Source organism: Hypomesus nipponensis, chromosome 26 (genome assembly GCF_054491055.1).
Source record: "Hypomesus nipponensis isolate SF chromosome 26, ASM5449105v1, whole genome shotgun sequence".
NCBI classification, from domain to species: Eukaryota; Metazoa; Chordata; class Actinopteri; order Osmeriformes; family Osmeridae; genus Hypomesus; species Hypomesus nipponensis.
In genome coordinates, this window is record NC_140386.1 from 2,577,221 (window position 1) to 2,587,853 (window position 10,633).

General features: G+C 44.2%; 1 pseudogene across 1 annotated transcript; it reads right to left on the minus strand.

Moving 5' to 3' along the window:
- Positions 1-2,930: 2,930 nt before the first annotated feature.
- LOC146220996 (uncharacterized) lies at positions 2,931-4,254 on the minus strand (annotated as a pseudogene). Its single transcript, XR_014750781.1, has 2 exons — positions 3,105-4,254; positions 2,931-3,022 (listed from the first exon to the last, which is right to left on the minus strand). The product of XR_014750781.1 is annotated as an uncharacterized LOC146220996 (transcript).
- Between the last annotated feature and the right edge of the window lie 6,379 nt (positions 4,255-10,633).

The following is a 10,633-nucleotide window of genomic DNA, read 5'->3' on the forward strand; positions in this document are numbered from 1 at the left end:
TGGTATTGTATTTTATATCGTTGGAAAGCCTGATTAGTCACCTTTACAACAAGGTACAACTTGTAAGGATCGTGCATTTGTGGAATGAGCAATACAGCTAACCGTGTGGGTAGCAGCCCAAAATAATTCGCCAAAATCCTTTGCAATTTTCTTCTGTTGGTATTCACTCTCGTTTTGAGCTTCAAGTGTGATCAGCTTGGGCATGCTGTATGTGCCAGAGTGACCAACCCAAACATGTTGGCTGACTTGTGACAAATCCTGGTTGAGGAATGGGATGCCATCCCAGCAGTGTGTGACCAGGCTGGTGACCAGCATAAGGAGGTGCCAAGCTGTTGTGGCTGGGTATGGATCTTCAACACGCTACTGAGGTCCCTGACAGTGTAAAATGAATAAAGCGTAAAAATGGCCAATATGTGTTGTTCATTCCATGAATGCACGATCCTTACAAGTTGTACCTCGTTGTAAAGGTGACTAATCAGGCTTTCCAACGATATAAAATACAATACCAATTGGTATTATTGAAAGGGAGGAATAAACAACCGAAATAACATTTCCGAACTTTTTTTGAGGGGTTTATAATGAGCTGATAGCCCCAGAATTGCCAACGTCTTCTCCCTCTTCACCTTCGTTTCCATACGTTCTGGGTGGCACTGGACAACAAAATGTATTACTGCCTTGCTACTGCCCAGTCCACCCCACAAAGTAGGTGGAGCAGATTATGCTACCATTAATAGGAGGTGTATCTTTAATAAGAGAATGTATTTATTTAAAAATTTCTGGACACAAAGATTAATATAGGATGGAAACTCAAGTTTGTCTTAAGTTTAGAACTCAAATGACTAAAGGTTGTCACTGATTGTTGCCCACTTCGCTGAGAATCCCAAAAGGCATCAGCAATTGGTTGGAATGATGAATAACCCAGACCTCATACCACATGTTCTGAGGTATCATTTGCTCGTTTGTCATAAACTCACGTGACATAATAGAGATATTGTCAAAACACTTTGGATGTCCTGATAATTGTCATTGGCCGCGTTTCCCAGATTCCTTAAGAAGCTCTTAAGCGCTGAAACCTTCTTAGGAGCGCTCTTAAGAGCACTGTGAAAGAAGGACGTGTTTCCCAGAGTCGTTCTTAGCTTAAGAAGATCTTTCACTAAGAAGGAAATGTAAGATCAGCCTGACCCACTCTTAACAGCCTTCTTAGCGACCAAACGCTCACTGCAGCCGCGTCAGAGAAAGTTATATCTGACACAAAGGAATACTAATATAATATATATATAATATAATAATATATATAATAGCATAAGAAGAAAATAACAATATAAAAATAAATAATTGCCCATGTTTTCCTGTAGCTACATAAATACAAAGAATCATCATTACTATCACTCATTACGTTTTCACAAACATTCGGCATCTGCATGAGTTGACATAGATATAAAAACATCAACAACCCTTTGGTATTTCACAGAAATCAGGGAAACTGACAGGTGTAATTGAACTCGGCAGGAACCTCATCAAGAGAGGCTCCACCTGCCAGTCTATATAAAGGCGTTGCTGAAGTCCACGCGAGTGAGACACCATGGCTGCAATATAGCATATTCTCGCTGCTAACCAACAGCGTCGCCGTGCGCAAAGCCAGACGGTTCATATAAATGCATATGTGCGTCAGCACTTCTCCCCATTGAATGTGCTGTCAGACCGGGCTGTCCAGTCCAAGTACCGGCTTCCCCGTGTGGAGATCCAACGCCTCGTCAGGATAGTGTCACCACACATCCGGAGGGCAACCCGCTGCAATTTTGTCCTCAGCCCGGAGGTGCAGCTCCTGGCTGCACTGCGTTTTTACGCAGTGGGGAGCTTCCTGGAGGTGGTGGGGGATGGCACCGGCCTCAGCAAGGCATCGGTTTCACGGAGTGTGGCAGCCGTGACACCGATCCTCCTGCGCCATGCCCGGGCACACATCAAAATGCCCAACACACGGGACGAGGTCCGCCAGGTCCACAGTGGATTTCACGCCATGGCTGGGATCCCCCGGGTAATCAGTGTTGTGGATGGCACACTCATCCCAATCCACAATCCCTCCCTGGTGGATCCGTGCTGGATTGGGAGGAAACACTACGCTGCCATCAACGTCCAGGTGGCAGTGGACCACGATGGCCTCATCACTGACATCGTTGCCAGGTGGCCAGGAGGCACACACGACAGCTTTGTGTGGGCCAACTCAGCTGTGGGGCATAAGGCTGGCAGAGGAGAGTTCGGCAGGAGCATCTTCCTCGGGGACAGTGGCTACCCTCTCCGGAGTTACCTCGTGACACCGGTGAACAACCCAGCAACACCACAGGAGGAGAGGTTCAATGAGGCCCACACATACACCAGGACCCACATTGAACGGGTGTTTGGCAGGTGGAAGGGACGTTTCCGAAAGTATCCATCGTTCGTCGGGGGGGCTGCACTTGTCACCTGCAAAGTGTTGCCGCGTGATTGTTGTCACAGCCATGCTGCATAACATTGCAGTGCACGTTGGCGCAGATGAGCCGCCTCCTGAGGATGAGGATGAAGATGTGGAATCCTCAGAAGATGAAGCCCCCAACCTCGCCCCCCGCGAAACCCGAGCAGCACTCCACCAAGCTGGTGTCCGGACCAGAGAGGAGCTTGTCCATCTGTTTTGATGTCCTATCATGTATAGGGCTCAAGGCCGTAGCCATGGAGTCATTGGGGGGACACATTTATGATAATTTCGGACAGCTTGTGTGGTTGCCTGTCGTAGCGTATAGCACATTTATATTTTCATATCAATATATTGGGGTGGACATTTTGACCAGACTTGAATATTGGGGGGGGATGTGTCCCCCTCAATATGTATTATGATTACGGCCTTGATAGGGCTTGAAAGCTAGGAAATGACGCAAAATGATCCACAAAACACATGGTTGAAAAGGAAAAGTAGTTTATTCAACTACAACAAAAAACTAAGAGGAACAAAAAGCTGTGGCACCTCTGGCTCACTGGGCGTCTACCTCACCTGCAATGAAGGGAGATTGATTAGTGAAATTGAACAGGATACATTGTGCAATGCGGAGAAATCAAATAGAAATGCCCCTTACCTCCATCCTGGGGGAGAATTATTGGGACCGAGATGGAGGGACGGTTAAATTGCGCCTCGGCCAGTGCGAGCTGTCTTTGCTGGAGATCCAACTTCAGGCGTTTTATCTGCACCATCTCCTCCTGGAGGGCAGTCTGTCTCTCCAGGTGGCCCTCTATCCCCCGCAGCACCACCAGTTTCTCCTTTTCTAATTGTATCAGCGTTTCGCTGCAGGTCATTATGCCCCCCCGCATGCGGACACTGGGCCCTGCTGGTTGGCGCGCGGGGACAGTAAGGGGGTGGTCCTCTCCTGGAGATGTGTATGTAGGTACTCCGCTCCCCGATGGCTCCTCCTCCTCCTCGTCCTCACTGTTCCCCGAGAGGCCCTCGTCCCCTAGCATATCAATGCCTCCTCCAATTCCCTCAGAGGCCGTCTTTCCAATGATGGAAATAACTTTTTATTCTTCAGGGGTGAGTGTTGTGGCACAGGGTGCGCCACCACCCGTGCCCGTGGTCTCTTGCCTCACCGTAGCACTTTTCTTCTTAGTTTGGCTCTGAAATTCTTGCCATTTTTTCTGACCGCACCCCAGTCCCGGAGACCACAGGGGCTAGAGGGGGACATCCTTTGGTCTATGCCCTGCCAAATGCGTTTTTTTAGAACAAGGGTTTTTTTACCCTTTGTTCCGCCAAATAGCTCATCCCGGTGCTGGCTTACCTCATCTATTAGGACGGCCATCTCCTCCGGGGTAAAGGAGGGTGCCCTCTTACCTCGTTTCGTCCCTGTTTTATCCATTCTCACATATGTGTGCCTAGCCACAGGGGGGTATATATGCGTTAATGGGCTTGATTACTACTTGAATACACCTGTTAGCTGTGATCACACACACGCGCGCGCGTGGATTAATTGCACCTGTGTGGGGACCACAGGGTGTTGTGTGTGATTTATGCGCTTATAAAGTGGTGGGTGATCGACTTTCCTGGCATCGATTGATTTAGTTTCAACACCACGGCGGTGGACAGCTCCCACTAAGAACTTCTTAAGAGGCTTCTTTGGCGGGATCTTAAGAAGGCAGTTAAGAACGTGTCTGGGAAACACCCCTATCTTAGCACTCCTTCTTAGCCAAACCCTTCTTAAGAGCCTTCTTAAATCCTTAAGAACGATCGAATCTGGGAAACGCGGCCATTATAGGTGACAGTGACAGTTTTTTTACCATTCTTAATGTTTGATCATTCATTATCATTCCACAAATTAATCTTGATGTTTATCCAAAATCGCAGGTTGGCTGTGACAGCTGCCTCAGAAGGTTCCATCTATGTTGTGCTAAAATCTAACTGAGAGGAATATGTCGGTGCTGCCTGCCGTAAACATCCCTGACCTGTTTTCAGGATCAAGCCTCAAACTTGTTAAAGCTCTTATTTAAATGATCACTTTCTTTCTTTTTTTCTACCTTTTGTTAAATATATCATTGCAGTTTTTTGTTTAAAATAAATGTGATGGAACCAATCAAAATGTCATCAATTATTAGATGTTTTTCACTAGCCATTCACAAAGGGAAGGTCCAGGCTTATCAGGTACTAAAACCAAGCACTGTACATTGCAAGTTAGAAGACACAAACTGGGCTGTGGGAAACAGGATCTATAAAATGGATATGATTGTAAACACAACAGTTGTGTGGCAAGTAATTAAATGAGAGGGAAATATAAGTTGCATTCTGGTCGGAGAGACCTGTGAGCAGGGGCCCTTTTATATAGCCTACATTTGTAAAATAATGTAGCTATACTCATTTACCAGACGATTATATGCCAATTAATTGGCATATAGTGCATTTAGTAAGTATACCTATAACAGCAAGTATAAGGTAATCAAGAATCAGAAGTGATTAGTTCTACTAAAAGTGATTCGTACAAATGAATACAGAGGATGCTCGCTTTTACCAGACGGTGCAACAACATAATTCACATATTACCCTCATTCCGATAACATTGTTTTCAAGTGCCGAAGTAGCCTACGTCTATTGTCTTGAGACAATCATTCTACTTTTACGAGTAGAATGACATACAAATCGTATAGGCTCTCAAGTGCAGCACAACAAAAACTTATATTTTGATGAAACATGAATTAAATATCCTACAGACAGTTTCCTCAAAGTCTAACGGTGCGTTCACACTGCAGCGGGGCGGGCAGAGCGGGGCGCCGGCTTCCCATTCATTTTCAATGAAACCAGGAGTTGACGCCCGCGTAGGGCATTGTGGGAAGGCGAGCGGGGCGTCGCCGCTCGCGTAGGGCATTGTGGGAAGGCGAGCGGGGCGGCGAAAGTTGGATTTTCTCAACTTTATGTAAATGAGGAGCGTGCGATGGCCCATCGGGTTGGTTTCTTGTAACGTAGCAACTGTTTGTCATGGTAAACATTTCTAGGTTTGACAATTTCAAGATGGAAGATCAACTTATCGTATGTGTGTCTTCATACCCAGTATTGTATGATACGTCTATGTTCAATTACAGAGAAGTAAACAAAAAAAATTATGCCTGGCCCAGGGTTGCTGAGGTTGTCGGTGTCTCTGGTGTGTTGTATTTTGTACTTTAATTCAGTTTTTCCCATTACGTAACTTTCTTCTGTGCTAGCTGCATAGTCTAGCTAGCTCACCTGGCACACGATTGACATTCAACGCTGAAATGCTGGCTGGCAGCCACTCGCTATCCATACAGTGAATGTGTAGTGGCAAGTCATAATCTAGCGATTGATTTGCAGAGATTTCGAGTAATATAATAAAAGGTTACAAATGTCAACGTTTATGTCTGATGCATCTTTTTTTTCCAGCCAGAACAAGACCCGTTACTGTACATAGAGTGCGGGTGGCATTTAATCTTTTACTCGGCCTGAAAAAAGTGTGGAAAAAGATCACCTATTGTGTGCTGTAGATAAGATCATGTCAGATCCAGAATACGTTTCGGATTTTTGCTTAATGTGTGTAAAAGTTGTATTTTGTCTGCACATTTGCCATGACATTATACGAACTACAACAGTGATTTAAGAGAACTACAGCTCTGAATTAATCTGTCTGACACGCCCCCAAGCGTGGTGCACTGTGGGAAGGCCGGCAGTGCAGAGCGGTAAAAAAGTCTGCAGTGTGAACGCACCGTAAGGGTGCTTTCACACCTGACATGTTTGGTCTGTTTTCTCGGAAAGTACGGTTCGTTTGGAGAGGTGAGAACACGCATTCGAACTCTAGTGCGGATCAAACAACCGAACCATGGTCGCCCTAAAAAGACGGGACTCGGTCCGGATTCAAGTGAACCATGGTTCGGTTCGCTTTAGGTCTGAACGTAATTGGACTTAATATTGACCAATTCCAGGAAGCAAACCAAAATGTAATGCATTGTGGGTTGAAAACTGAATTTACATTGGCGGAGACAGCCGTGCCACTCATTAGCAGCTAAATTAGTTGAGGGAAAACATGGGGGAATGACAGCGGCGTAACAATGACTTGGCCGGCCCGCGTGCAGACCTCACCAACGGGCCCCTTAACCGACCTATCGTCAGGCGAAATTATTGAGTGTGGATCTTGGAGAGGCGCATGGAAATGTATTTATTATCAGTGTTGCGTCTGAACACGTTCATGAACTCGCTCATAATTTTGGTGAACGTGAACTGAACGTAGCCTACTGTATTAGGCTACTGCCTGATGAACGATACTGTGCAGTGGACGCACTCATTCTGGTGTCTGTGAATGGCACGTTCACTCTATTTAATTTCGTTTAATAAGGTGCCAGAATTCTAGAGACTTCCAGGCTAAAAACATACCGTTAACAGTCTTGTGTCCAGGGTTACCCAACCTGTCAATTGCTGCATGTGATTTCTTTCTTCTACTGTCTATGCATGGCAAGTGTGAAAACGCCGAATTGCGTAGAGGCAGAGAGCGGTATTGCAGACGGCAGCCACATAGTGAAAAAAAGAACTGAACTAACCTAGTTCATTATTTGGAGCTTTGAACTTAGTTCAACATTTTGAATTATGAACTATGAACTGAACTAGTTCATGTAGAAAGTGAACTTTCCCAACAATGCTTTTACAATACACATTGTGAATAAATTTTGCACAATTTTACAAAAAAAAATTCACGATTTTATTTTTGTATATGCTAGCTTAACGTTTAGTCTATCTACCTTTAGCTATTTTCCAACAACATCCTGCACATTGTTTTCAATATCTAATCTGTCTGCTGCCTTATGCCTATATGGGCATTTAATGATGTTTAATAGCCATGTCTAAATACTTTCAATAGGCTATACCAGACAGTAAACGTTAGCCTACCCTGGTGGCTGAGTTTCACTCATTGCTGTTGGGCTGGGGGTCAGCCGTAGCGTCCTCTTGAACATCTCGCCACAAATCCAAATGAAGATCATTTTGCCAGCTTTGCCACCCTTTAATCCTGCTCTTTGCGTTTGTGCCGCTTCCTGCAGCCACTTTTGTGTTTTTGAAAAAAGGGCATGATGGGGTAGCCCACTTACCGCAATTACTCACCACGCAATGCAACACAACAGGATGGGAATCGATCACAACGTGTGGGTGGGCTATAGAATCGTTGACAACATATTACCTAGACAATATTACTTAATAAAAACGAGATTTGTTTCATTCAGCAAAAGGCCAAATGAATTATTTGCTGTTGTTAAGACTGACTATTGTTAAAATGTTTATTGGGCAGATGAGAATAACCATAATTGAGAAATGTTTGTGAATTGATCGGACTGGATCATATGTTAACCTTTCTGTGATTTACGCGGAGCGAGGGGCCCGGTCAGTTCTTCAGGTAGAGTTCTCACTTGAGATCGAGGATGGGCCCCCTTTCGCCACGGGCCCTAGTGCAGCTGCACTCCCTGCACTCCCTATAGTTACGCCACTGGGGAATGATGAAGTGAAGGAATGGCAAATATGGGCTGATCATATTCCAAAGATACTTGTGGAGACATTAGAGTAGGGAGGTATTTAAATTATTTAGTGATATACTGAAATAAAGCGTCATTATTGCACAGTGGACCAATGTTGGTTTAAAGGGGTAACTGACTGCAAAACCGATTTTACCTTGTCATAGTTGAATAACGACAGTTCGGTGGGTAAAATGAACATACCGTGAATATCAAAGTCCATTGACACCTCTTTCCTATTCAAGTCTCAAAAAGAAAAAATGTGTCTGTAAAACGCTAGCTTTTCAACAAAGCTACCGGTCCTACGTAGGACCGGTGATCGCCCTCTTATTGGCTCTGGTCTGTATCGTTGTCACGCCCCAGAATTTACATCCAGACCAGCCCGAGGTAGCGTCTATCTCCGATACTAGTTTAGCTGCGCGCTTCTCTGTGTAAGCTACTTATAAGGAATTACAAAGAAGAACGTTTTGAATTATAACAAGGATATTGAAAATGGACCACGGTCGTAAATGCTGTGTTCCAGGCTGTAGCCTACAGGGAAGGCTAACACTCAAAGTCTTCCCAAGGAGCCAAACATTCAACAGGCATGGCTGCTGTTGTCTTATGAGAAGATCCTGGCGAAGTTCGACACTCAATCATTCATTTGCTCTGAACATTTCACCCAAGACAGTTTTGACAACCTTGGACAAGCAGGATTTGCTAGGAATCTGAACCTGGAAAGAGGTGCTGTTCCGACCGTATGCTCATTGCAACCGCCTATAAGGACAGTATGATGTTGTGCTAACAGTTATTAGCAATGCTAACGTTTCCTGTATAATATAGCATACCAGGTAGAATGCTAAATAAGTTTCTACACACATCAAATGACTCTAGCTAGACTAGCTGTAGTCGGCATTAGAAGGGAAGCTTCCGAAAAATAGCCAGAAAACAAACAGCAGTCTGGCTTATTGCTAACGCCTGTCTAGATAATCTATTTGAAAGAACTGGAGAAAGGCAGGTGCTTGATACAGGATACGGTAGCATTGCTAGTAACTGTTACTAGTAACACCTAGACTGTAGGCATGTAAACAAGTTTAGCTTGCTAACGCAAGAGCATAGGCAGAATGTGTGATAATTTAACCTAGTTTATTGGCAATGGGGCTAACGTTGATTCATGTTCCTGACTGTGTTTCATTCAAATAAATAACCTGTGTAATGTAAATCTACAATTCAAGATGCATGTTTGTCCAGATCTTGGTCATGTTATTTAGAGCTAGCTATCTAACTGAAGCCGAGTAGAATCAGGATATGGTTTGGTTGCTAAACTGTAGCCTAACGTTCTACCCACCCAAGTCAATCCAGTTTGCTTCAACAACAGAAGTGGAAACAAGTAATGTTATCATTTCAAATGATATATAGTCAATCTGTTGACAACAGTGTTGTGTAGACACAATAGATTTATTTGCACGTTTTTATTTCAAGTCTCCAACTTCGGTGTTTCAGCGAGTGCTGCTGTTGGCTGTGTTGCGTTTTTGCTCCCCAGCTTCACTCGTTGAAAACCAACCAATCAGCGTGCAGCTCATCTAAATATTAATGAGCATACCATAAAAGGAGAAAAGCTAGTGTTTTTTCCCGGGAACATTTTAGAGGATCTGTCAGTGGGCATAGAACAGCACCTGGGCCATTTTCAACCCAACCAATGTTACATACCCTATTTGGAGACCTTAAGGAACAGTGTGAAATACCCCCAAAAAACAGTCAATTGCCCCTTTAAAGTTAAAAACTTAAACAGCTAAAAGTGCGTGATGTTCTATGAAAAAGTGGTAGCTCGTCAGACGAAAACATAATTCCCATGGTTTGATAACCTGGATATAATCCTGAGTAAAAGACCAATGAACCACCCAAAAAACTTGGTCGCGCAACACCAAATCATAACAATTAAAGATAGAATTGCAATTGCAATACGCTGCTGTCCATTGTTGTTCGTGACAAGGAAGTGATTTTCCCTCACATATTTTCTGTCCAATAGATTAACAACCTGTATGACCGCGTGTCATTGTTTTTTTTAAATGTCAGTTTTTTTTTCAGACGTTGGACCGTGTGAACACTAACCTGACCTAATGAAAAATGCAACAAAGTAGCAACTCATCCACTGATTCGGACCAAGCAAACGGACTAATAGGTGTGAAAGCACCCTAAGACGAGGGAATTTAGCCTTGTAAAAATCGCCTTGGTTCGTCAAACTACAACTAGCAATACGCTAAGAAGGCAGTGCACGTTCACGCGTAGGGAGTGGGATTCTGCGGGGGAGTGAGCATTCCGTCCAACACCGGTGCTCAAACACAACTGACCCTCGTTTTTTTTCTGGCTAATTAACAAAGCTTCATGAAAACCTTTGCCCTCAACAATACTTAACAGTAGCATATCCATCTCAATGGGCTTGCAGATTCATTGGTTAATTTTCTATGCTCGTTGTGCATTCGTGCTAACACCGAGAGCAGGATGCACCGCCACTAACCAGGGTCGGATGTACGTTCATGGTACATCATTTGAGTTGTGAAGTTGTATTTATACTCCGCTTTGCAGTGTTGACAGTGAACAAAGTAATTTTTAAGTCAAAATGGTCTCACGCTACACTTTGCCT